This window comes from Phascolarctos cinereus, unplaced genomic scaffold (genome assembly GCF_003287225.1).
Source record: "Phascolarctos cinereus isolate Bilbo 61053 unplaced genomic scaffold, phaCin_HiC Scaffold_2;HRSCAF=192, whole genome shotgun sequence".
Taxonomy (NCBI): domain Eukaryota; kingdom Metazoa; phylum Chordata; class Mammalia; order Diprotodontia; family Phascolarctidae; genus Phascolarctos; species Phascolarctos cinereus.
In genome coordinates this window covers 51,263,706-51,291,284 of record NW_027555625.1, presented here as the reverse complement: position 1 = coordinate 51,291,284, position 27,579 = coordinate 51,263,706, and the positions used below count along the sequence as shown (strand labels likewise).

General features: G+C 46.0%; 1 long non-coding RNA gene across 1 annotated transcript in view; it reads right to left on the bottom strand.

Annotated features, from left to right (window-relative positions):
• LOC110210478 (uncharacterized) overlaps positions 1–19,447 on the bottom strand; it is a 34,677-nt gene extending 15,230 nt beyond the window's left edge. The window contains exon 1 of the long non-coding RNA XR_002325107.2: positions 19,000–19,447. This is a non-coding gene — a long non-coding RNA (uncharacterized LOC110210478). The remainder of the gene's footprint in view (positions 1–18,999) is intronic.
• Between the last annotated feature and the right edge of the window lie 8,132 nt (positions 19,448–27,579).

The window sequence follows — 27,579 nt, the reverse complement described above, 5'->3', positions numbered from 1 at the left end:
TGAGAATATTTAGGGGCTTCTGCTTTGGGGGAGGGAGACTAGCAGCATTTTCTCCCCTTTTACCAGGCTTGAATGTATTGGACTCTGTTTTATCCAGGCAGCTGTGTGTGAATGCAGAGCTCTAGTCCCCAGGCAGGGGCTATGCTGAGCCCTGCCTGGCCCTGACCGTGGTAGTGATGGCTCGAGGGCAGAAGGAGGCCTTCTGGAATTCCCAGGGCATGGGGGTGGGGCAGGCCTGAACTGCTGCGGCCAGCTGTACATACATCTCCCTGGTGATGCTTGTAAGCCAGTCATGAGATCCACTTCCTTTCTCAAGAAAAAGAAAACATGGGTATTTCAAGGAACTTATAGCCCTTTTCACACCAGATTCTCTTGCATAGTAATGTGACCAGCTGTTTCCCATGTCCAGTGAGACCACAGTAAGATGGTATGAACTTAAGCTACATGCAGCCTGAGGAACCAAGGCAGGAGACTCTCACAAGCTGGGCTAAAATCAAGGAAGCTGCTGAAGAGTTCACTTTATTAAAAAATTGGAGGAAAATGGATGGAGATAGCTTTCACAATTGTGGCTAGGAGAAGAATTCTTAACAAAACAAAGGACAGAGTAGATGAAAATAACAAAAGATAAAATAGATCATTTAGATTACCTATACAGTCTACAAAACTGCAAAGTTTTTACATGAATAAAATCAGTGCAGCTAAGATAAGAAGCAAACCTCCCCTGGGGGAAAAATCTTTGCATCAAATGTAGCTGTTAAGAATCTGATAGCCCAGATAATACAGTCACCACAAATGTATAAGTCTGAGAGCTATTACTTAATGCACAAATGGTCAAGAAGTTCTCAACAGACTGGCAAACTATTAACAATAATATGAATGATTGTCCCAAATCACTGATAATCAGAGACATTCAAATCAGAACAACTGAGGTTTCACCTTGCTCCTAGCAAATGGGTAAAGATCACATTAGCTCCTTGAAAGCAGGGGCTGCTTTTGCCTCTTTTTGCATCCTAAGTGCTTAGCGCAGTGCCTGCACACAGTAGGTGCTTAATAAATGTTCATTTAGGATTGATTGGAAATAGTATTGGGAGAGCTGCAGGAAGACGGACACACTAATGCAGTGCCTGGAACACTTAATAAATGCTTGTTGTGGGCTGACTAATACAGGTCCTGTCCTATCACCTCCAAATCTGCCTACATTTTGTCATGATCCTCATTTCCTCCCCCATCCTCCCTCGCCGACCTTGGACTCTGCCTTTGGGAATACAGGAAAGGTGGCCATGGCCTTTTCTTGGCTAGAACCAGGCCTCCAAACCACCTCCTGTCACCTCCACACCAAACCCTACCTTCCTTATTTCCAGTTTCATGTTCCCCTTTATGGGTTGAATCCCTCATTAAAATGTAAGCTCTTTGACGGCAGGGACTGTCTTTCTTGCTTGTATTTGTATTCCCATTCCTGGCACAAAGTAAATACTTAAAACATTCTCTCTATGTCTCTCTCTTTCTATGTCTTTCTGTGTCTCTCTGTCTCTGTCTCTCTCTGCCTGTCTCTCTCTGTCTCTTTGTCTCTATCTTTCTCTCTGTCTCTGTCTTTCTTTTGCTCTCTCCTATCATCTATTATCTGTCTATTCTCTCTATCCATCTATCTGTCTGTCTGTCTATCCTATTTGTCTATCTATCTATCCATCCATCTATCTATCTATCTATCTATCTATCTATCTATCTATCTATCTATCTATCTATCTATCTACTGTTAGTGAAACTATGAAGTGGTCTAACCCCACTGTAAAGGAATGTATAATAATGCTAAAAAAAACCCGACAATACTCTTCAACCCAGAAATCCCATTGAAGTTCCCGTCCATCTTCCCTTAACTAAATATAAACTCCTTGAAGTCAAGGCCTGTCTCTTTCAGCTAGTACGTGTGTCCCTTCAGTGGTCTTAATGACTTTATAAGGTTACTTCTAGCTCAGCGGTTGTTCTCTATACACACAGATCAAGTCACTCTGTAGAGCACAGTATAAACCAAGGATTAAGCCTGAGCAATCTTCCTTGCCTTAGCATTGCCTCTAGGAATTGAGGGAGGAAGATGAGGACGTAAAGCAATTACCTGGGTCATCCAGGCTCCAGGAGACTAAGGTTTATTCTTGAGTCTACAATTATCGAGAGAGAGAGAGAGAGAGAGAGAGAGAGAGAGAGAGAGAGAGAGAGAGAGAGAAACATTCAATAAAGCACCTACCTTGTTCCTTATCCTTAGCACTCTGCTCCCAGAGCCAGGAGTAAAATGAGAGCTAGACACATGGTATAGTAGAATTAGGAGGCTTTTTATTTCAGATTCCGGATTCTGGTTTCCTCCCTGTACATCTGTGGGGCCTTGGACAAGTTACTTTTGACTCCCTAGGCCTTGGCTTTCTTTTCTGTAAAACGATGGGGTCAGACCCCTACGGTCCTTTCCAACTCCTACATTCTATGGTTCTATCATTGTACGTCACTCATTAAATGATTCAATCAATAATCTGTCATTGAGGACCCAGGCTGAATCAAATACCACACTCTGCAGAAGGAGTAGGCACAGTGCCTGCCTTCCAGGAGTTTATAATCTAGTTGTTACCCAGACACGGGCCTTGATTTCTTCATCTGTAAAATGGGAGGCTTGGAATAGATCACCATTTAGACCCCTTGCAGCTCTAAATTCTTCAATCCTGTAGCTTCAACCCTGTTCTAGAGTGACTATTTCAGTGTCTATTTCAAAGGAAAGGAAATTGAGGCACAGAGAAAGATCTAAGTCACACAGAAAGTCAGGGCGGGAGCAGAGGCCAGGAATAAGATTTCTAGTCTGATTCAGCAGGCTGCAATTGCCACTTCTTCCATGCCTCTGCAGTTGCGCTTAAGATACATCACAAGATCTCAAAGCACTCTGTAGCCTCTGGGAACCATTCTGAATTAGGGTGTGAGGGCTCTTTGGCCACTCATCCCTGGCTCTGCCCCTGCACACTCATTCTCACACCAGCTGAGAACAAGAAAGGAAGACAAATCACTCCACTCCTCCCACCACCTGCCCTCCTAGCAGCCCACCCAGCCAACCCCCACCCCTCTCCTTCAGCTGGGAAGGAGAAGGGTCCAGCTTTCCAAAATAAGAGGGGTCAAGAGGTCAAGTGGGAGCAAACAAACCCCAAAGCCTACCAGCCGGTGACATAGACGGATGGATTATGTTAAATATTCATCAGACAGGAGGAATTTACTGGAATGGCCCATAAAGATGTAATGTGTAATTTGAAGCATTCTCCTAGCACCTAGGGCATGGAGTTGTCAGCTGAACGCATGGAAGGCAGCAGAAGGAAGATGGATCGCCTGGGAGAAACGGGAGATCTAGAAGCCACCAACGTCGTTACTGATCAATACGGATCCACAGACTTTGAGCGGCTCGATAGTTAGTAATAAATAGAAGAAATAAGTAGACAGGCAGATTAATTAGCTTTGAGGGGGCAATGGACAGCCAAGGATGGTGGCGGGAAAGAGAAACTGATAAAACCAGGAGGTCACTAGGGAAAGGACTGAGCAAATCCAGGCAAAGGTTCAAAAAAACACCTAGGGGAGAAGGCATGCAGGGTCCATCCTGCTGAGGCCAAATACATATAGTGTCAAAATGGCCAGAACAAAGAGTAGGGATCCAGGAAAGAGTGACTGTCACAGCTGCAGGTCATTCTTGTCCAATACTTGGGAACAACTGATGACCTGTCAACTAATCCATTTCTCCTCTTCCCACAAGAAACAGCATGTCATTGTGGAAAAAGCCTTGGATTTACAGTCAAGGGACCTGGGTTCAAATCCCAGCTCTGCCAGTTACTACCAGTGTGACTTTGGACAAGTCAACTCAATTCTTTGTGCCTCAGTTTCCTCATCTGGAAAATGAGGGGGTGGGTTGAGTTTCTCTTTTAGCTTCCTTCTCACTCAAAATTTTATGATTCTGTGCAAGTGGCCAAAGAGACAGATATACCTGGCAGACCCCAGAGGCATCCCCAAAGAGAGATAGAAACCCAATCCTGAGAGGCTGGGCTGGGGGTGGGGGTACATGAGGAGCCATTGCAGTTCTTTTCTGAGCCAGTCTTCTTCCTGAGTGGGTTGCTTTTTCCCCTCTCTCCCTGCCGCAGTGGTTAGAGATACACAGCTTCCCGAATTTCAGGGTTCCATGGGTTCTCCCCCCACCCAACCCCCACCCCCGCCTCCCTCTCTGCCTCGATGTGTTTTTGTCTCTCTGACTATGATGCATGGCGGTGCTAATTCGCCGTGTGCTGCCATTAATTCTAACGCAGCTGCTGCTCGCTCCCTCAAGGCATTTCGCTAATACTCGGCTTCAGAGCTGCTCGCCAAATTAACACCATTTGTTCTGCAGAACATGTTTTATTTCTACACTACATGCATAGCTTATTATTCTGCGAGCAATGCGGGGAGAGGCGGCTGGGGCCCAGGGAGCTGGTTCTCAGGCTGGGGAACGAAGGGGAGGCGGTGGAAATGCCACCCCATTCATTATTCGGTCCCCAGCCTTGTTCAGCCACAGTCTGAGCCCAAGCTGAAGGAGGACGTAGAATGATGGATCTATCCAGGTGGTTCAGGTTTCTCTTCATACTGTCTGCCAAATTCTTTAGACCATGAGCCTCAAAGGCTCATATATGTTTACTAGTCATCTCCCTGGAATTGGTCATAGTTCCCTTATTACCTCCCCCCTAGGCTATTACAATAGCCTCCCAAATGATCTCCCTCCCTCCATCCTCATCCCTCTGCAATCCATCCCATACACAGATGCCAAATTGATAGTCTAAAAACACATATCTGACCATATCATTCCTATTTCCCCCTCAAAAATCTTCAGTGGCTCCCCATTGCTCAGTATTTAAAGCCCTCCCTATTCTGGCTCTCATCTTTTTTTCTATTATTCCCCTTCATGTGCTTGCTGTTCTAATCAATCTGGCCTGCTAACTTTTCCCCCGCAGGACATCCCATTGTGTACCTCTGTGTTTTGCAGAAATGGTCCCCAAAGTCTGGAATACTCTATCTTCATCACCACCTCCGAGCATCCCCCCACCCGCAGCTTCCTTCTAAGCACAGCTCAAGTGCCATATACATAAGTCCTTTCTGGCTTCTCCCATGCCTCTCTTTTCAATTGCTTTGGAATTGCCTTTGCACACTTTGCATTTAGTTACCTGCAAACATGTTACATCTCTGGTGTAGAGTGTACATTCCTTGAGGACAGGAATTTTGTTGTTCTGTTGTTTCCTCAATATCTAGCATAGTTCTTTGCCCATAGCAAGCTCTTGGTTGAATTGAATTGAATTGATCAGTGGAACAGGTTGCCAGGCAGATGCCAAGACTGATAGAGAGAATGCTAGTTAGCATTACTGTGAAGAGTTTCTGGGTCTGCTATGGTTGGATTAGTTGATTTCTGAAGTTCCTTCCAATTCTACATACCCCACAAGGTGGGGAATTGACTCAAACCACTGGAAGCCATAATAACTCAATGAGTTTTGCCCAGGGGGCAAACATAGCATCACTTTTCTTCCTCTACGGTTTTGTTCAGAACCATGGGCCTATGTAGAGCTAAGGACAATTCCCAACTCCAGAACATCTCAATAAGATGTTTTCCATATTATTTTCTTCTATTATTCACTATCCATTCAGGCTTCTCTCAGCCTCCGTTGTCTACTCTACCTCTTCTCTGTCATTCCATCCAATCTTCCTTTTATGTTTCAATTTTTACCTAACCTCCCCTCCATCTTGTATTGCCCATCTTACCTCCTCTCTATCCCGTACTATCCAACCAACTTCTCTTCCAGCTTCCATTGTCAATCTAACTTCTCCATCCTCCACTATAGTCGTTTTCCTTCTATTCCCCACAGATCCAACAATCTCTTCTTCATTGTCCATCCAAACTTTCTTCCACCTTCCCTTGTTTATCCAGCTTTCTGTCAATCTTAACCACTGCCCATCCCAACACTTCTTCAGCTTCCACTATACTTACATTTCCCCTTCTCTCCTCCACTTACTGTTCAATTTCTTCTCCTACCTCCAATGTCCTTTCAATATTCCTCTACTATCCCATTTGTACTTTTCTTCCATCCAACCAATTTCTCTTGTTAAAGTTTAGGGCCATTTCCCATATTTTCTAATATTCCTCTGTTCTGTAATAGGCAACATAGTCCTAAATTTTACTGAGAGAGACATAGATTATATTTTTTTAAATCTCCTGACAGTAAACCCAGGTAGAATCTGGAAAATATGATTAAGGAAGACTATGACATCTTCTCTGGAGGATTTTAGAGACTGGAGAATGAAGCCTGATAAATGTGGGATGGTAGAGATACTGTTCAGCCTAAAGGAAGGGAAAAAGAAACTGATGATTTCTCAAGGACTCTGCAAGCTAAAGGATTGTCTGATGCTTAATTCTTTGGAATTCCCTTTTCTCCATGGTCACCACATTATGGGGGCTCCTCCCTGGCCTCCTCTTTCCTGATTGAGGTTCTCAGACAATGCCCTCAGGCTAGAGAGAGTGGGGGGTGCAAAAGAGGAAGGTAGCTACAGATGACATGGACCATCAGAATTCATGGTGTTGGGTGAACAAAGTGTTTCTTTAAAAACATAATCAGGGGCAGTTAGGTGGTGCAGTGGATAGAGCTCCAGCCTTGGAGTCAGGAGGACCTGAGTTCAAATCCGGCCTCAGATACTTGACACTTACTACTTAGTAGCTGTGTGACCCTATTGCCTCACCAAAACACAAAACAAAACAAAACAAGAAAACCACAATCGGTATTTCTTGGGAAGCATTAGTAAGTGAAGTTTCTCTTATATCTTGATTTTAACTAGGAACTCTGGACCTGAAAAGCCAACATCCTTAACATTCTCCCCTGCTCAAACTCTCTTTCTCTTAGAACAAGAGGAACAAATGATAAGCAGCTAAAAATACCCATTCCCTGGAAGGGATGTAAGCCAGGAGGGAAAAGGACATCATTCATCACAGATACACTAGGCCTGTCTCTTCCTTCCTTTTTCCTTTCTTTTCCTTCAATCCTTCCTTCCATCTTTCTTTTTTCTTCCTCCATTCTTCTCTCCCTTCTTCCCTCCTTCCTTCCCTCTTTCCCTTCTTCCTCTCCCTCTCTCCCTTCCCTCCCTCCCTCCTTCCCTCTTTCCCTCTCTTCTCTCCCTTCCTCCCTTCTTCCTCCCTCCCCCTTTTCCTTCCTTTCTTCCTCCACCCCTCTTCACTCCCTCCCTTCCTCCTTGCCTTCTTTCTTTCCTTCTTTTCTTCTCTTCTTTTCACTTTTTCCACTTGTCCATTCACCCATCCATGCATTCATCCATCCATGCATCCACCCATCCATCCAACAGTAAGTAGGTACTATGTGCCTAGCTCTGTTCTGGATCCCAGAGGGATGATAGAATCATAGACCTGAAGCTGGATTTGATTTTAGAGGCCACCTGGTCCAACCCTCTCATTTTACTGACAATAACGTGCAGAAATATTTAAGAAATAGGACTTGCCTTTTTAGAGATCACAGCCTGGCATGCTAAGAAATGAACCAATGGAAAAATGGCTTGCAATTTAAAGTAGCCCATGATAAAGACAAAATTGAATGGAGCAAGTAGTCCTAACCTTCAGGTTCACAGGACAGCTACTACCATTATCTTTGGCAGCAGCAGACCCAATGGTGGGGAGGGGGCGCTGCTTTTTCACCAGGTTCTAGGGGCATTCAAGGGAAGTAGTAGTGATTTACCCTTTTGGGGAGCGAAGGCTCTGGTTCCCAATGCCATTGTCCTGCCTCCTGGGGTGGTAGAGGAAATGAAATGAGATGTTAACTGGTGTTGAGAAGGGAAGGCATTAGGACTGCCCCAATGCAAGTATCCACAGTCTCCACAGAGCCTCAGATCGCTTTTCAGCAGCAGCTTAGCAGGTGGAATTGAGGAATGAGGGAGAAAAACCCACTCAGACCAAGAGACTCTCTAGATGCAAAGAAGACCATGGAATTCCCTTCCACGCAGGTTCTTTAAAAAAGGGTAGATCCTCTTCCATTGATGTTGATGCCCTGCCCATGGCAGGATTCTCCAACCCAAGGTCTCCACAGTTGGCAAAGTCAAGAGGTCTGGTGCTAGCTTTGTTTTGCTATTGATTTACTGCTCTGATCTGCAAGGCTGAGCTCAAGTAGATGGGGAGGGAAATTTCTCTCCAAGCACCCTCTGCCTGGGATCGATAAGGGCCATGGGCAAAATCCGTTGGTGACGGGGAACCCTGTGACTTCCTCTCAGAGACCTTTCAAAGGAAATAAAGGAGGCAGACTCCTTCGGGCTGGAGTAATAGTACAAATTCAATAAAAATTAAATGATACAATCCAATTCAAGAAAATTAAGGGTTTGTGGGATTCAGACATGGAAGAGAAGGTAGTGATCACCTATTCTACCACCCTCCTTTATTTGATAAGTGAGGAAAGTGTGGACTGGAAAGGTTAACAATTTGCTCCAGGTCACACAGGTAGTAAGCATTGGAGGTGGGTTTTAAACCGGGACCCTTGACTTGGAGAGGAAAGAGCATTGACCTGAGAGCTAGACTTTAGTTTAAGCCCCAGACATGGCACTGGCTCTGACTACCTTTGTGATCTTGTCCAAGCAATTTGCCACCTCTGGGCCTCAGTTTCCTCATACATTAAATGAGGGGGCTATAGACTAAACAGTTTCTGGGGTCCCTTTCAGCTATGAGTGGTTCTGACACTTAATACCTGTGTGACCTTCAGAAAATCTTTACCTCACTGGGCCTCAGTTTCCTCATCTGTAAAAATCAGACCTCTGAGGTACCTTTGAGCCCTAAATCTGAGCCATCCTGTATCCCTATGACTCCAAATTCTGTGTATTACAAGAAACTTCTTACTTGTCAAGTGGTCATTACATGCTAGGCACTATGCTAAATGCAGGCATGACAAGCTGCCCCCCTCTGTCCCATCCCCCCCAGATACGTTCCCTCCCAACACAACCCATTCTTTAAAACACCCCTGCAAATAAGTCAAGAAGGAACCAGCCTACACAAAGCACTGAGGTGATGAATGAGGATGGCATTCTTTCCTTCTTATTGGATATAGATTGTCTTTCAGCCTAAGCAAGTAAGCAAAGGGCTTACTTGGGTAAGTGGGTCAGTTCTCCACTGCCCCTAATTGGAGGCATAATACTGGCAGAGCCTCCACCCAACATGCTGGCACCAGTACCCTTGGAGGTGAATAGCACTGCTCCAGGGTAGCCTGGAGGATGACTGGAACTCAGAGGATCGGGGTTACATGTGGGAGCAGAATAACAGAATCTGAGAGTTAGAAGGGATGTTAGGGGCCTTCTAGTCCATCTCTTCCATCATCAAGAATCCTTTCTGCACCATCCACCCCCCCAAAAAAATGGCCATTCAGCCTACACTGGGAAACCTCCAGTAACAGAGAACTCACTACCTCCCAAGACAGGCCATTTTGGACAGCTCTCATTGTAAGGAATCTTTCATTATAACATCCTGAAACCTGCTTCTGTGAGGCTTCCCACCCACAGCTCCTTGTTTTGCTCCCTGGGGCCAGTCTACAAGACCTCCCCATTTTGGCACTTCCATCTACCTATTGGATATCTGGAACCGGGTGTCTTACAGACGTCTTTTCTTTCCCTTTTTTTTTTTTAGGCAATTGAGGTTAAGTGACTTGCCCAGGGTCACACAGCTAGTAAGTGTCAACTGTTTGGAGGTTTTTTGTTGTTGTTTTGTTTTGTTCTGATTAGGCAATAAGGTTAAGTGACTTGCCCAGGGTCACACAGCTAGTAAGTGTTATGTGTCTGAGGCCGCATTTGAACTCAGGTCCTCCTGACTCCAGCGCCAGTGCTTTATCCACTGCGCCACCTAGCTGCCTCTCATAGATATCTTACGCTCCATATGTCCAAACAACTCATTCCCCTCCCCTCTAATGCCCTTCTCTCTTCTTAATTTCCATATTACTATTGAGGGTACCACCACCCTCCTAGTCACATGGGCTGTCAACCTAGATGTGGTCCTTGACTTCTCACTCTCTTGCCCTCCTCCCTCCCCATACACTTGGCAAGTGCTGTCATTTTTATCTCATGTTTTTATACATGTGCCCCTTTACTCCTTATCACCTCATGCCTGAACTACTACAATGACTGTCCGATTTCTTCCTGCCTCGTGTCCTCCATCCCAGTCCATCCTCCACTCAGCTGTCAAACTGATCTTTGTAAAGCACAACCATCTCATTCCCCTACTCAATTAAACATCAGTGGCTCCCTATTACCTCCAGGATCAAATATGAAATCCTTTGTTTAGCTTTTAACGCCCCTCATAACCTGGTCCCTCCCTACCTTTCCAGTCTTCTTATGCCTTACTCTCCCCATGTACTCTACAATCCAGAGATACTGGCCTCCTTTCTGTCCCTCGAACACAACACCCCATCTCTTGACTCTGGGCATTTTTGCTGGCTCTACCCCATGCCTGAGACTCTCTCCCTCCTCATCTGGGCATCTTGGCTTCCTTCAGTTTCCTTCTAGTCTCAGCTAAAGTCTCACCTTTTGCAGTAACCCTTTAATGTTGATGCCTCTGAGACTATTTCCCCTTCACCCTGCATATATCTTATTTGTCCATAGCTGTTTGCCTGTTGTCTTCCTCCATTCTACTGTGAGCTCCTCGAGGGTAAAGGCTCCCTTTTTGTCTTCTTTTGTATCTCCAGTGCTTAGAACAGTGCCTGGCATATAGTAGGCACTTAATAAATGCTTATTGACTAAATAACAACTTTTGAATATGCAGAGGCTATGTCTCCTCTAAGTCTTCTCTTCTCCAGTTTAAACACTGTCCAAGAGGGTATTGTCCAACTCTCTTGCCATCTTGTTCACCCTCCCTTGGACACACCCTAACTTCTTAAAGGCCTTTCTAAAATATGATGTCCAGACCTGAACATACTACTGCACATGGGATCTGGCCAGGGTGGAAGACACCTAGCTCACCATCTCTCTTATCGTGTGTACTTGAGCAAGTCACTTAACTTCCCTGCACTTCTGTTTCCTCATCTATAAAACAAAGTGGTTAAAATGGATGGCTGTGTTGTCCTTATGATTCATGGATTCCCAGGTCCAAGAGGCCTCTTTTTCAGGAATTGTGACCTGTGGGCCAACTTTCTGATCACAGAATTTAGAGCTGATGGGGACCCTGGAGATCATTTAGTCGGTCATTTACCAAGGGAGAAGCTGAGACCCAGAAGGGTTCAATGCTGGATCCCTGCCTCCAGATCCAATGGTCTTTCCACTACACACCAGGTCTTAGTTCCAGAATTCATTTCCTGGTGACCTTTTCCTTTGAATGTCCTGGCCTAACAATTTTGTCTTGTTTGAGACAGCCCCAGAATCTCAGGTAATTGAATTAAACATGTGTGTGTGTCTGTGTGTCTGTGTGTGTGTGCATAAGTGTGTGTTTGGAGAAAGACAGAGAGAGAGAGAGAGAGAGAGAGAGAGAGAGAGAGAGAGAGAGAGAGAGAGAGGAGAGGAGGGAAGGGGAGAAGAGAGGAAGAGAGGGGAGGAAGAGGGAGAGGAGGTGAAGGTAGAGGAGAGGAGCCGAGTCAGATTTTCTATTGCTGAAACTTCTTCTGCCAGGGTAGTGGCAGGTAAAGAGGGGACAGGCGAGGAGGACTAGAGGGCAGGGGGTTCCTGGACTTTCCTGCCAGCTGGAAGGAGGAAACGATAGGCTAAAGCAGGCCCGGGTCAAGGATAAGGCTTAGGAGCTAGGCAGCTCCTGGGGCTTTGTCAGAGTGCTGGGCACCGGGGCCTGGTTTCCATGGTTTAGAAAGCTGCAGAAGGCTTTCATGTCAAAAGGCAGAAAGACTCTATGAATATTTCATTAGGAAAGCAATGTGCTGTGCTGCGGGGAACATCTGGCTGGAGTCTCAAGGGACCTCTGGCTCAGCGCAGGAAGCAGGGACTGTGAAATGTGGAAAGAGAAGAGAAGATGAGGAGGAGGAACAGGAGGAGGAGGAAGACAGACAGACAGTCAGACAGACAGAGACAGAGAGACAGGAGAGGGAAAGAGAGACAGAGACAGAGACAGAGACAAATAGAGATATAGATGAGAGAGAAAAGAGACAAAGAGAGAGAGAGAGAGAGAGAGAGAGAGAGAGAGAGAGAGAGAGAGAGAGAGAGAGAAAAGAGAGAAACAGAGACAGAGAGAGTTAAAAGATGGCCACGGGGGAGGAAGGGAGAGGAGAGCATAGGTGTGAGCTATGAAACCTAGAGGAGAGCATCAGCATAGGACCTCCCCCCACCTCCTGCTGCTTGGACACAACACCACTGCCCTCAGTTCAATTCGCTTAAATTCTTAAACTTAAATCTGCTGTTTGCCAGGCCCTGGAGACACAATGCCAAAATCAGAACTCACTACTTCTACCCGCCTTCAAGGAGCTGACAATCTGCCCAGAGTGAGGGTGTCAGAGAGGTAACCTGCTCAATTACACTGCCAGTCAGGAAGCAAACTGGAGCTTGAACTCACCAGCCAATCAGTCTGTCAGTTGGCACTTGTGGAGCACCTACTATGTGCCAGGCACCACGGTAAGCACTGCAGGGCCAAGACAATCTGCCACTACCCTGGCAGAAGAAGTTTCAGCAATAGAAAATCTGACTCGGCTCCTCTCCTCTACCTTCACCTCCTCTCCTTCTTCCTCCCCTCTCTTCCTCTCTTCTCCCCTCCCCTCCTCTTCTCTCCCCCTCTCTCCCTGCTCTTCTACTACTCTCCCTTCCTCTACCTTTACCTCCTCTTCTTCCTCGTCCTTTCCTCCTCTCTCCTTCCCTTTTCTTTCTCTCTTTCTCTCTCTCTCTATTTGTCTGTCTCTTTTCTCTCTCGTCTATATCTCTATTTGTCTCTGTCTCTGTCTCTGTCTGACTGACTGTCTGTCTGTCTTCCTCCTCCTCCTGTTCCTCCTCCTCATCTTCTCTGATGCCAGAACATTCAGGGTACCAGACTCTGATGGATCAAATGGGATCAGAGGTGTAAAGCCTTTGCAAACATTAAAGGACTCCAGGAAGGTTACTGATCATCTGAGAGGTGATAGGGAGTAGTGGATGTGGCGGGGAGTGGGCCTTGGAGCCAGGAAGACCTGGGTTGAAGTCCTGTCTCATACACACACTGGATGTGTGACTCGGGGAAGGTACTTGACTTTTCAGTGCTCTAAGGCCTAACGTAGGGATGGGGAAGGAACCTGCAGCCTGGGGGGCTACGGAGTCTTTGGATTCAGTCAAAGAGCTGCACTTGAGGACCTAGAGGGCCACATGTGGCTCGAGGCTGCAGTTTCCCCACCCCTGGCCTAACGTCTAGGCAGCTCTCTGATTCATACACGGCAGGGAAGGTGCCAAGCCTAAGTGGAAGAAGGTCTTAACACCAAGGAAATCACAGCTCCTGTCCATATCCCACTCTCACGATTTCCCGCCTTCAGGACTCCAGGAAGCACAGGCCCAGTCAAGGGCATGGGAGAGAGCATGGGCGCAGTCCACAGATGAGGCTGCACCACACAGCAAGACCCTGAGATAGTGGCATTACAATAGCGCATGTCACTGTGGAGCTTTGTGGTTCACACAGCACTTTCCTTACAATGCACACACATGCACAGCTAGGCAGCCTGGATTTGGCAAAGGAAGACTGCATTGTTCTCTCTGTTTTCCAGATAAGGACAGACAGAGAAAAGAGAGATAAAATGTGCCCATGCAGGAGGAACAGAGAGGAGGGTGTCAGAGAGGTAACCTGCTCAATTACACTGCCAGCTAGGAAGCAAACGGGAGCTTGAACTCACCAGCCAATCAGTCTGTCAGCTGGCACTTGTGGAGCACCTACTACGTGCCAGGCACCACGGTAAGCACGGCAGGGCCAAGAAAACAAAGGCGAAAGAGGGTCCCCGCTCATAAGGAAAGGAAGGGAGGGAGGAAAGAAGAAAAAAGGAAGAAAGGAAGGGAGGGAAGGAGGAAAGAAAAAAAGAAAGAATGAAAGAAAGGGAGGGAGGGAGGAAGGAAGGAAGGAAGGAAGGGAAGGAGGAAAGAAAAAAGAAAGAATGAAAGAAAGGGAGAGAGGGAGGAAGGAAGAAAGGAAGGAAGAAAGAAAGACAGACCAGCATGGTGCAATGGAAAAGATGGTAGTTCTACTGTCAGAGGAGTGAGGTTCAGATCCTAGCCCCATCACCAGGAACACGTGACCTTGAGCAAGAAACTACTTAAAAACTTTATTTTCACCTGACTTTACGGAGGATTAAACTTGGAATAAGGAAATCCTGAGTTCAAATCTGACCACAGATACCAGTTGGGTGACCCTGGGAAAGTCACTTAACGTCTGTCTGCCTCAGTTTCCTCATCTGTAAAATGGGGACATAACAGCACCCATCTCCCAGGGTTGTTGTGAGGATCAAAGGAGAAAACATATGTAAGGCGCTTTGCCTACCTTAAACAGCTAAGTAAATGCTAGTTATCATTACCCCTCCCCCAAAAAAGGGCATTTGCATATATATAGTAGAGCAGAAAAAGAAATTGCAGATTCATTAGGTACTGCTGGCTTTTCGTTTCAAGTCTATAATACAGCCTTCAAAGCTCTCCTGCTTGTCTGTGCTTATTTTGGGCACTCTGGGCCTCAGTTTCGTCATCTGTAAAATGAGGGGTTGGCCTTTAAGATCTTTTCCATCCCTAAAACTCGAATCTTCTGAAATGGGCAGCCTAGCCCAGGCAGCGGGACAGCAGAAGGGAATGAGGAAGGGAGCAGTTCACTTCACGGCTGCTGTTTCTGATTTCCCTCCTGTCCTTCTGCAGGTCCCCCAGTCTCTCCCAGGTTCCTTCTCCTTCTTTCTGTCCGGCCCCCAGCCACCCAGGTAGAGGATGAGGTGGGACTCGGGGCCTGCGCAGATATGTAAAAGCTGCTGGGCCCATAAAGTGAGCAGGCGGTGTCTGCTCTAGAGATGTCCACAGAAAGCAAAGCTGTGCGCCAAAGCAAGGCTGGCAGTGAACTCCCTGGTGGGAGCCTTCCTCATCCTGGACCAGCAAAGTCAAGGGCACCTGTTGCTTCCTGACTGCGGACTTCTGCTGAGCTCTGGGTGGGTGGAGTGCCCAGGAAGCTCATCGTCAGGGCTCTTAGCTCTTGCAGGACAGGAGCAGTGAGGGTCTTCTGTGAGCTGCAGTTTTCATTCAATTTCAGGCTTCATGCTCCTTGTTAAGACAGGACCAACTGACCCTCCAGGGTCTCCATCCACCTCCCCTCCATCCCCACCGAGTCCCTCTGGGAGTTGGGGACCAGTTACCTGTTCCATAGAGCAGGGCTAGAAAGCCACATTGTCCCAGACTTAACCATGGACCAAGAGTTTACTCCCATCAACCTGTCTCACTGGAGGCCTGACCAATGGGCACAACTATGCCATCCGGAGTGTTGTGCCTGCAGCTCAGGTCTTCCTATCAAGAACACCCCACTGAGGGTATAACAGGATATAAAAACAGAAGGCCTAAAGAACCAGCTACGTCACAAAGCTATGTAGGGAAAAAGATGAAGATTGCCAAGTGGTCAGAAGGCAGAGGTGGACAACTGGGGGAGGCCAAAAATCAAGCTGCTAGGTAGTATAGTTGACAGAGTGCTGGACCTGAGTTCAAATCACCACAATGGACACAGAAGAGGACCCAGAAGATCATGGGCTTCTCCTGATAGACAGAACCCAGCACATACTGCAAGCAAAGGATCCTGGGACTCAAAGGAGGAATCTAAAGTTGTTCAGTGTTCCTGGATTCAGGAAGGGGATTTGGAGTGGACTTGAGATCACACACACACACACACACACACACACACACACACACACACACACAGTATCCATGTTTCTTCCATTCTGTAATCCACCAGCCCTGTATTCACAGGGCTATCCTTGTCCCATCCCATGAAGTCTTCTCACATCTGCCATCTTCAATGAGAGCAGTAAGAGGCCATGTGGTGTCGGAAAAGGAGCCTTGAGGTCAGGTGAGATCAGGGTTCAAATGTCCTCATCAACACTTACCAGTTGTGTGGTCTCAGACAATTTACTTGTATCCTATCTCTCAGCCTCTGTCTCTAAAACAAGGATGATAATATTTGTAGAGGCCATCTCCCACAATTGTGTTAATAATAAAGTGAGGATAATGCATATACAGTGCTTTGCAAACTTCAGGCACTTAGATACATTTTGGCTATTCTCATAGACCCCAGAGAACTATGTTCTATTCCTATAGATGAAACTTCTGAAACCTGACATTCTTGCCGAGGGCCTGGGTGTATACCATAGGGCTGCCTTATAGTTGGGTTCCCTGTAACAAATCACATATAAAAATACATACAAAATCATCTATCTAGAGCCAGAAGGGATCTTATGGGTCATCCAGTCCAACCCTATCACTTCATGGGTGAGATCAAAGACGATTCTGACATACATGAAAGTCCATTCTCCATAGAAGAGTTATCACGATTACCAGGTGCTATGATACCAGCAAGCTCCCCAGCACGACTCAAATGGTGGTGGGGGACAGGGTGGAGGGAGATGGTGGCTCTCCCAGCCTTTGCCATGTGCTGAAGGACATTCTCAGAAAGCTGAGTTTTCCCCACTGAGACAAGACGGCTTCCAATGAGGTTTAGGTTTCTTGAGTAGCTTCTCAGCAAAGTCAATTTCATTTCAACCACTGAGGTGATACTTCAGAGCTCTGGCAAGGACCCAAACTGCCCATAGCCCCGAAGACAGAAAAGTCTCACATTAGTGACGCTCTCTAACATAAACCCTCATTCCTGGCCCTGTCTTTTCTAGGCCAAATGAACTCTGGAATCTGTCTGCTTGCATGTCTTCTCAGTGCCAGTCTCCCAGCTAGGTCCACTCTTTCCTTCTCTTCCCAATCAAGTCTTCTGTCTTTCACTCCCCACCTAAGCTCTCTTCAGTGGACCTTTGGGGTCTGTATAAGAAGTCAGCACCCCAATTACCCCCTTATTCATTCTTGCTCAGTAACACCTGTAATCCCAATCCATTTCTGAATCAATGATCCTATGATCCCTGAGATCCCTTTTCCCTCTTTCCCGCTGAGAGTATGGCCACATTCCTGCTCCAAATTCTGCCTGCTGGGCTGGGAGAGCAGACCCTAGCTCCTCCCTGGCACAGCTACACACTCCAGCCAGGCTCCTCCCTAAGTCCTCATCATAGCCCAGGTCCCCACCCTAAAGCAGGTGAGCTAGGGCCTCTATTGATGCCTTTACCAGTGCCTGGCCCCAATCTTCCCCCAATCTGAAATGCAATCCATCTTCTCTAGGAAAGAGTTGAATGTCCTCTGAAACTACCAGGGGCAAAGATACTCAGGAAAACCTCATTTCCAATCTGTCCTCGCATCCTCCCTCAAGGAAGGGTGCACCAATGTCAGCCTGGTGAATTTTGTTTTCCATTAACTCCAGCAGCGTCTTGGTTTGTCCTTCATAATCTGTCTTGACTATAGCCTAAGGACCTTTGTCAGAATACTACCACTGCTAGCGGCAGTGAGTCGACAGTATTTCTGAGTTGGGTTGAGGATTCCCTTTGGAGTAGAAGAGAAAGACATGCCTCCATGTCCCCTAGCCCTCTGGGAGAAGCTATCCTCTCAGTAGTAAAGGGATGATGGCTGGACACCTGGTCCCCAAGCCAAAGTCTGGACTGGTATCCATGGTAATACCATTTTTGGGCCCCTCATAGTCCTTTTCTCCTTTAGCCACAAAAAACCGTGTTATCTGGGGGATACTTGCTGCTGCAGCAAATGAAAACCTGATCCCCACCCTGTGGTCCCAGCCCCAATCTTGCCCGCTGTCCCACTTCCCACCTGCAGAAAATCCTCAGACCCAGAAGGATGCCCAGTTTGTTCCAGCTGGGCAGGGTGGCAGGGCAGGGGAGGAGGAGTCCATCATCCTCAGAGCAAAAGGGGCGGCCTGCCAAATGAGAGACTCAGTCCTTCCTAAGCAGAACGGTCCAAATCTCCTGTGTCCTGAGCAGCCTGGCTCCTGGGCACACCGATATTTGAGATTTGTTCCTTTGCCCGCAATACTTGGCTGCGATCCCATCACTTTGCACATAGGGACCCCCAGTACAGAGCCAGGGCTGAGAGGAGGAGACATGCGGTGGGGGGGGGGGGAGAAAGGGAGGAATGGGAGCACTTCATGGGATCTGGCTTCCCAGACCTTCCAGGTTCCTCTCAGACCCCTCCTCTCCCCACACATTTACTTCCCAGACTTGGCAACTTGTCCTTGGCAGATAGAGGCAGTGGGAAGGAACAGACTGACATTCAAGGAAGGCTTTGCAGGAACTCCCCAAAGAGAAGAGAGAACAGACTTCAATGTCTGGGAAGTAGGGAAGGGGCTAAAGATGATAAACTAATGGCGAAAACAAGGAAGGACATCTGTTTAGGAGGGGTGATGACCAAGAATTGATTCTTCCTAAGATGGGTGGGGCACCCGACAGACGGAGCTGAAGATGGTCGCCATGCTAGGGTCTGCAGAGCCAATTCATACGGTTGGTCTCGGGCTCCTGTTTCTGCTCAGCCCCCGCACCCCTCCCCCTACTTCTCGCCTTCTGCCTCTGCCTGGGCAGTGCCAGCTTCCAGAGCCTTGGCATATCCCAGTGGGCATGGATGGGGTCAGCACCCTACCACCTGGAGTGCTCACACCTCTTATCCAAGCCTGGCCCCAACCAAGAGGCCCCAACACCACAGGGCTAACTGCCGTGCACGGGAGCTGATGCCAGCCGATACAGAGTAAGCAATCACCCAGGAGGTCAGGAGGGCACCCCCAACACACAGACAGAGGCACGGGCACAGTAGATCATGCTCATGGACCTCACCTCTCCCAGTCAATCTTCCAGTCCCATTCAAGCCCTGGCGCTACTCTCGCAAACCTCCCAGCCCCACGCATCGGGTCCCCAATATGGAAGTGACAGTGGCCACCCGGCCACCCATTACCTGCATTGCATGTGTCGCCACATCTCTCCCCGGCTTGCCTGCTCACTCTCCGGGTTCGCCTGCATGCTGCAGCCTTGTCCTCCATGGCACCTCTGCCAACTCAGACGCCGCCTGCTTCAGGAGGAGTTGCCAGCTATTTGTTGTGGGTTTTGTTTTGTTGGGTTTTTTTTTTTTGGCCCCATGCTGCCTGCTGGCACTCTGGCAGCAAGAGCCTTGTCGCTCCATCGATGGCATGTGTCCATTTCTCCTCCCTTCCCCAAACCACCCTCCCTCACCTCTTCCTTCTCCTCTATGCCTCTGGAGTCCCCTGCAGTGCCAGCTCCGAGGGAAATTGGCAGGAACTAAACCGAAGAGATCCTCTCAGCAGCTGATTGTAGCCACGGGTTTTTTTTTTGGTTTTTTTTTTTTTTTGGTATTTAAAACACACACACACATACACATACATACACACACAACACACACACACACACATACACACACTCTCTCTCTCTCTCTCTCTCCCCCCCCACCCCCCAACAAACAGGCAGTCCTTCTGTCAGGAACAGACCCTAGCCAAGTGAGCCAAAAAGAGGGGCATGCAGCAAGAGAGAGATGGGCTTCCGTGAGCGGGGTAGTAACTCTCTCCAGCACCAATGACTCCATTTCTTCCTCTCTCCCCATCTCTCTCTCTTACGCAAACCAACGAAAAAAAAAACTCAAATTCATGTCACATTTCTGAGCTTCCTGATTGGTTATACCTTTTTTACTAGCCTGGTCCTTAAAAACTCAGTTCTACTTCCCCCCATTATCCCATTCCCACTTTAAGAGCCTGCTTCCCTACTATCCTCCTGACGGACTATTGGGCTTGGTGGGCTCTTCGGCCCTTCTACATGTGGCTTACTCTGTCATCCAGACCCACTCTCCACCCCCACCCACCTGTCCACAAGGAAATATCCAGAGCCAGCTCCTTTCTCTTGGAAACCTTCCTCCTCCAAAGAAGAAAACCTTCCTTGGGACAGTTTCTTGGCTACCACCAGAAGCCATTCCTAAGAGTGGAGATCAGAGTTCTAGGGTCATGAAACTCAAGCTCTGGTCCTCAGTTGGCTTTCACAACCTCCCTTCCAGGACTCCGAGGGCCATCTCCAGTCCTCCCAATCTATATCTTGCCACTGGACCCAGATGGCTCTGGAGGAGAAAGTGAGGCTGGTGACTTTGCACAGCCCTCCCTCACTTAAACCCAATTCCCTTGTGTGCCATGTCATCCCTTCCCTGACGCCATGGTCCTCTTCAAGAATGAAGCACAGACAACAAGAATCCAGGACTCCACAGTCAGGATCATAGGATAAAAAAATGCCAAGTGTAATGGATTCTTGCATCTCAAGCACCAGACCTTCCATTGTTCTCATAGTATCATTGACTTACAGCTGAAAGAGACCCTGGGGGTGGGGGTGGGGAGGCCATCTAATTTAATGCCTTTCTTCTACATTGGAAGACACCTCAAAGACATGATATGATTTGCCCAATGTCATACAAGTAGTAATGGAAGGTATTCACTCAACACTTTTACCAATATACCATATTATCTCTCAATTTAGAACTAGAAAGGACTTTAGGAAGTCTCTAATCCAACACCCTTATTTAACAAATGAGGAAAAAACTGCAGACATGATGTGATTTGCTCAAAGAACATATAGGCAATAAGAAGTGGAACTGGAATTTGAACCTTGAACTCTTGGATCCAAATCCAGTACTCTTTCCTAGTCCATACAATCTTTTTAGAACAGTCTCTTCCTCTTCCCTCCCCTCCCTTTCCCCTTCCTCTTTCTCTCTTCCCCGCTCCACTACTTCTCTGCCGTGCATAATTCCCTGCTAAAGGTTAACTTCTGGGTTCTAATTCTGTTTCAGCAACACTCAACAGTATATGACCTTGAACAAGACTTTTTATCATTTAGTCTGGAGCCTTTAATTGACCGTTTTGTTGTCCCGGACCTCTTGAGAATACTATGAAGCCCTCCTCAGAATCATGCTTTTTAATGCACAAAATAAAATCTGTAGGAACAAAGAAAACCAATGCTATTGAAATACAGTTATTGAAATGTTTTTGAAACCAATTTCAGGCACCCTGGGGTTAAGAACCCCAGGACCAGATGAACTCCTCTCTTCTATTTCTAACATTCCATGGGTTATGATTACTGACAGGTCACTGGGAGAAATTCTCTGCCTTCTAGGTAATATTTTGCTTTGTATTACTCTTACTTTTTATTTTGTATTAGAGTTATCTATGTGTATTACATCCCTCCAAGACTATATGAACTTATCAATTAATCAAGTGACAAGGATGTACCAAGCTCTATGGTAGACACTATGGAAACCAAGCCAAAAATTAAGCTTTCCCTGCCCTTGGCTCTCCAAGTTCTATCTAAACTTCTCTCCTCTCATTCCCCTAGCCTTAGTGCAGAGCTGTGAACACACACTAGAAGCTTGATCAACATTGGTTGAATTGAATTGATTTCTAGTAGCCCACTTTTTTTTTTTGGCAATTGGGGTTAAGTGACTTTCCCGGGGTCACACAGCTAGTAAGTGTCAAGTGTTTGGTCTGAGGCCAGATTTGAACTCAGTTACTCCTGACTTCAGGGCCGGTGCTCTATCCACTGTGCCACCTAGCTGCCCCTAATAGCCCACTTTTCAAGGGTTCAGTCTGCTCACCACCAAAGGGTAGATTCTGAATACTTCCTTCCCATTGACCTCTACACCTTTGCCTCCACTAAGTGCTGGGCTCCAGCAGCAGCAGCAGCAGTAGTAAACTACATAGTGGTAGTAAATCTACATAGCAACCATTATATGCCAGGCCCCTGTGCTAAGCATCATTTTACAAGTATAATATCCTCTGATCCTTAGACTAACCCTGGGAAGGAGGTAAGGTGTTTTATTCTCCATTAAAACATTTAGTGTTGTTATACACACCAAATTTATATGTACAAACCAAAATTATATATTATATTAATATTGATATATAATATTAATATATTAAAATAATTTACATTGCATCATCAGTATACATTTATTAAACATCTACTATGTCCCAGGCACTGTGCTAAGTGCTGGATACACAAAGAAAGGCAAAAGATAGTCCCTGACCTCAAGGAGCTTATATTCTAGTGGGGGAGACAATATGTAAATGGTACAAACAAGCCATAGACAGGAAAAATAGGAAATAATCAACAGAAAGAAGGCATTGACATTAAGGGGAACTGGGAAAGGCTTCCTGTAAAAGGTAGGATTTCAGCTAGGATATGAAGGAAGACAGGGAAGCCAGTAAGTGGAGATGAGGTGGGGAAAGCCTTCCAGACATAAGGGAGAGCCAGGGGAAATGTCTGGAGCCAAGAATTGGAGTGTCTTGTTGAAGGAAGAGCAAAGAGCCCAGAGTAACTTAATGCCACATCCCAGAGATTTTCTCTCCCCTCCCTTCATTTTATGTTAAGCCTTTCCTGGTCCCTCTGAATATGAAGACTTTCTCCCTCTTAAACTCTCTTAGTCTTTTTGGATCTAATTTGTATTACCTGCTTGTGCACCTCTTGTATCACACACACCAGCAGAATATAGTTGCCTTAAGGGCAGTGACCATGACTATTTTTGTCTTTTTATCTCCACCTTCTAACACAGCTCTTGAATTGAGTGGAATGATTGAATTTGGGAAGCCTAGGATGGAAGGAGGCGTTGGACAGGTAATCTCTTTTAGCCCTGTGCTCAGGGTTGGAGGGGGAAGATTAGCCAGAAATTAAAAAGGAAAGGGGTCTTTGAGAGTCCTATTCTATATGGCTCAGAGACAGTAACTCTACCCGGAATCTTGCCCTGAAACACACACACACACACACACACTACACACACACAATTATGAGTGGAAATCTTGGCCATATTGAAGGTAAGAAGGTGGGAATTAAAAGTTCCTGTAAAATGAAGGTATTAGAGTAGAGTAGGCCTAGATCCATGCCCTTTTGCCAAGAGCATCTTGCAGCTGGGATTACTTCAAAAGATTCTCCAGCACCTCTAAGAAGTGTTCCTTTTATGTATTTTTTTCTAAAAATTGGGTCTCTTTATCTCACCCAGGCCACTCAGAACGAGCACTAGAGTTTTTGATCTGGGCTAGTCTTTCCCACTTTCACCATGACAACATGGGAGTTCACCATGTTAATGCTGAATTCAATGTTGACAATCCAGCCAGTCAGTTTAATCAAGGACAGCTTGCCATTCCCAAGTTCAGGAAATCTGCCAGCCCCTTTTTGTAAAGGGACAGCCGTGACTCAGGAGCAGTCAGTCAACCAACATTTGTTAAGTACCTACTATATGCCAGGCATATAGTGCTGAGTGCCAGTTCTTAGCCAGCGGATGACAAGCGATATCTTCATTGATCAGCCAACAACCATGACCCTGTCTAAAGACCACAGGTCTTCAAAGGGACTCCAAACATCAGTGGCTATTTGTGCCTCCGGCTTTGGGAGAACTGATTTACACTCAGCTCTCAATTATCCAGGAGTATGTTCATTAGTTTACCTTCTAGGTCCTTTGCTTCCCCCTCCTTGCCTTTTGCCTGGCTCATTGCGATGCTTTTTGTTCCAACCCTAAGTACTTCCTCCAATAGGTGCGTAGTGCTAGCCTAGTTGCTATGGAGGCAGGAGTGGGCTGGTAAATGTTTAACAATCAGCCCAGGGAGGAGGGGGGTGAGGGAGAGAAATGTTCTACATTGTTAAAATTTTCTCCAACATTTTTTTAAGTCTAGACAATTAACAAAATGATTTATAGCCTTTACCAATTTCTCAGGTATAAATGCTCATGATGAAAATTTAACGAGGTTCTGGTTGGCTCCTGAACACCACTGAATGGAGGTCACCGAGAAACTTTCAGAGTTTACCATCCAGATGAAGAAACTCACTTCGCCCAGCTTCTCCATGTCCATATGAAGAGGCTGCAAGAGAGGATTTTTAAGGTTCCTTCGAGATCTCACAATATTTCTCCTAAGGTCTCTTCTAGATTGAATAGTCTTGGTTCTAAGGTCCCTTGCAGCTCTGACAATCTCTGTTTTGACATCCCGGCCAGGCATAATATTCTGTGTTCTAAGATCCCTCCCAACTTCACAATTCTCCATTCTCAGGTCCTTCCCAGCTCTGACATTTCATGTTCTGAGGTTCCTTCCGGCTCTGATTCTGGTAGCTGTTACCTATTATTCTCCAAGACATCCTTCTTTCCTCAGTAAATTCACTACCTGGCTCAGTCTTTCTTCTCCAATTCCATGCCTCATGTGAGAGACTTCAGCATCTATTGATATGCCATGAAACACCTTAACTGCCTTACCTAACTCAATTCTCATGACGTCCTCCTCCAGACCTTAATTATACACAGAGATGGCCATACTTTTGATCTTCTTAACTCACAAGTGTTTCACATCCACATTCATGAGCACACATTCATGAATTCCCCTTAATGTCAATACCTTCTTTATGTTGATTATTTCCTATTTATCCTGTCTGTAGCTTGTTAGTACATAATCATTTACATATTGTCTCCCCCACTAGTATGTAAGCTCCTTGAGGGTAGGGACTGTCTTTTGCCTTTCTTTGTATATCCAGCACTTAGCACAGTACCTGGGACATAGTAGATGTTTAATAAATGTATTATATTTATAAATGTTTTCACATCCCTATTCCTTTATCCAATCATAATCTGCTATCATTCCTTTATCTCTGTCTAATAACCCATAACCCTGTTCTTAATCCTCCTGGTGATGTCTCATTCCTCCGTCCCTCAGTTCTTTCACAGGCCATCACACCTCCATGGATTACATTCTCCTGCCTTCCTTATTTTGACCCCTTGGTAAGACAGCTCAACTTTACACTCTCCTTTTCTCTTGAGTCCCTTGCCCCCTTATCGTATTGACAATCTTGCCCTACCAAGACCCAGTTTTGGATTACTCCCAACATCTGCTGCTCCTAATCCCAAGATGCTGAAAGAAGCTAGAGAAAATCACAAAATCTTGCTGACCAGATTTCCTACAAATATATGTTACATAATCTCAACTGAGCCCTCACTGTGGCATGGCAATCCCTTCATACTTCCCTAATTGATTCACTCTCCCAAATCTCTTCCTCTCCCTTCAAACCTCCCATGGCTTCACTTCCTCTCATCCTCTCGGAGAATCTATCTCATATTTAATGAACAAATAAGGGCCATCTGACAAGAGCTCTCTCTTCTTCCTTCCTCCTCCTTCTTCCTCCTTCTGCCTTTCTCCATTATCTCCTTCTTCATCCCTGATCACATGAAGAGATAGTCCTTCCTGCCAAGATAAAGCCCTCTACATGCACAAAGGATCCCATCTCATCCCATCTTCTCCAGCACATTGACCCCTCCATCATCTGTACCTTCTTACTAATCTTCACTTTCTCCCCATCTAGGCTATTTCGTATTGCCTACAAAGAAGCCCGTGTCTCCCCTGTCCTCAAAAAAACCCTCATTTGATCAGTCTATCCTCACTAGCTAGCATCCCATATCTCTCTTCCCCTTTGTGGCCAAACTCCTTATGAGAGCCATCTACAATCAATGCTTCTATTTCCTTTCTTGATTATCTCTTCTTAACGCTTTACAATTTGGCTGCTGACCTCATCATTCAACTGAAACTGTTCTCTCCAAAGTTACTGATGATCTCTTAATTGTCAAATCTAACTGCCTTTTCTTAATCTCATCCTTCTGGAACTCTCTTAATCCTCACTCTCTTCTCTCTAGGTTTTCCTGACACTGCTCTTTCCTTGTTCTCCTCCTCACTTGTCTGATTGACCCTTCTCTTTTGCTTCATTCTGATCCCACCTGTTAAAGGTGTTAAAAAGTATACCCTCATAGTTCTTTCCCAGGCCTTCTTCTCTCCCTCTATACTATTTTGCTTGGTTATCTCATCAGCTTCCATGGATTCAATGATCATCTTTATGCAGATGATTCACAGATCTAATTATCCATCCCTAACTCTCTCCCAGCCTCCAGTCTCATGTCTTCAGCTGCCTATTGGACATCTCAGACATCTTAAATTCAACACGTCCAAAACTCAGCTCATTATCTTTCCCCTCAAACTCTCCTCTTCCTAACTTCCCCATTACTGGTGAGGGTCCCACCATTTCTCTGAGTCACCCAGGCTCCCAATCTAATCGCCATCCTCAACCCCTTACTTATTTAATATATTGTCAAGTCCTATAAATTCTACCTTCAAAACATTCTTACAAGCACCTCTCCCCACCTTCTCTCCTCTGACACTGATGCCACTTTGGTACAAGTCCTCATCGCCTCATGCCTGGACTATTTCAATAGCCTCCTGGTGGTCAAGTCTCCTCAAATCTCTTCCCTACTCCAGTACATACTCTCAGCTGTCAAAGAGATATCCCTAAAGTGCAAACCTGACTGTGTCACACACACACATACACCCAGTTATCCCCTATCCTCTCCAGGATCAAATATAAAATCCTCTCTTTGGCTTTTTGTTTGTTTGTTTGTTTGGGGGGGTTTGGGGTTTTTTGTTTTTGTTTGGTTTTTTTTGGTGAGGCAACTGGAATTAAGTGACTTGCCCAGAGTCCACAGCTAGTGAGTGTTATATGTCTGAGGTCGAATTTGAACTCAGGTCCTCCTGACTCTAGGGCCAGTGCTCTACTCTTTGACTTTTAAAACCCTTCATAACCTGGCTCCCTCCTACTATTCCAGGTTTCTCTCCCCTTATTCAAGTCCACGTACTCTTCAATCCCATAACAAAGAGTGACTTTTTGCTGTTTCTTAAACAAGGATCTGCAGATTCATGCATTTTCATCAGCTGTTCCCCATGCCTGGAATTCCCTTGATCTTCATCACCATTTCCAGGCTTCCTTAGATGCCTTCTTTCTTTCTTTTTCTTTTCTTTTTCTTTTTCTTTTCTTTTTTTTGTGAGGCAATTGGGGTTAAGTGACTTGCCTAGGGTCACACAGCTAGTGTCAAGTCACATTTGAATTCAGGTCCTCCTGACTCTAGGGCTAGTGTTCTATCCACTGCACCACCTAACAGGCCCCCTAGCTGCCTTAATGTCCCACTCCAAACCCTGCCTTTTGCACAAGAAGCCTTTCCTAGTCCTCCTTAAAGCTAATGACTTGCCTCTGTGATTATCTTCAATTTTTCCCATTTATCCATATTGCCTGTTGGGAACTTTTTGAGGACAGGCACTCTTCTGTTCTTTGGATTCCTAGCACTTAGTACAAACATAATAACTACTTAACAAATGCTTCTTGTCTTGAGTTAATTTTGTATCCTGTGCCCTACACTCCCTTTCCCCTGAAAGATTCCATATTCTAAGGTCTCTTCCATCTGGGATATTCTATATTCTAGGGTCCCTCCTAGCTCAGACATTCTATGTTCTAAGACATATACATGAACAGAGAACTAGTTAACAATGCACGGCAGCATGTAATAAGTGCCAGAGGAATAAGACATAGTTAGGTTTTGCTACCAAGTAAACCCAGGAAGCAGAAAAGGGGTCTTCAAGACCAAAGAAGGACCAGTAAACACTCCCTTAAATCTCTCCTTTTCCTCATGGCCTTCTCA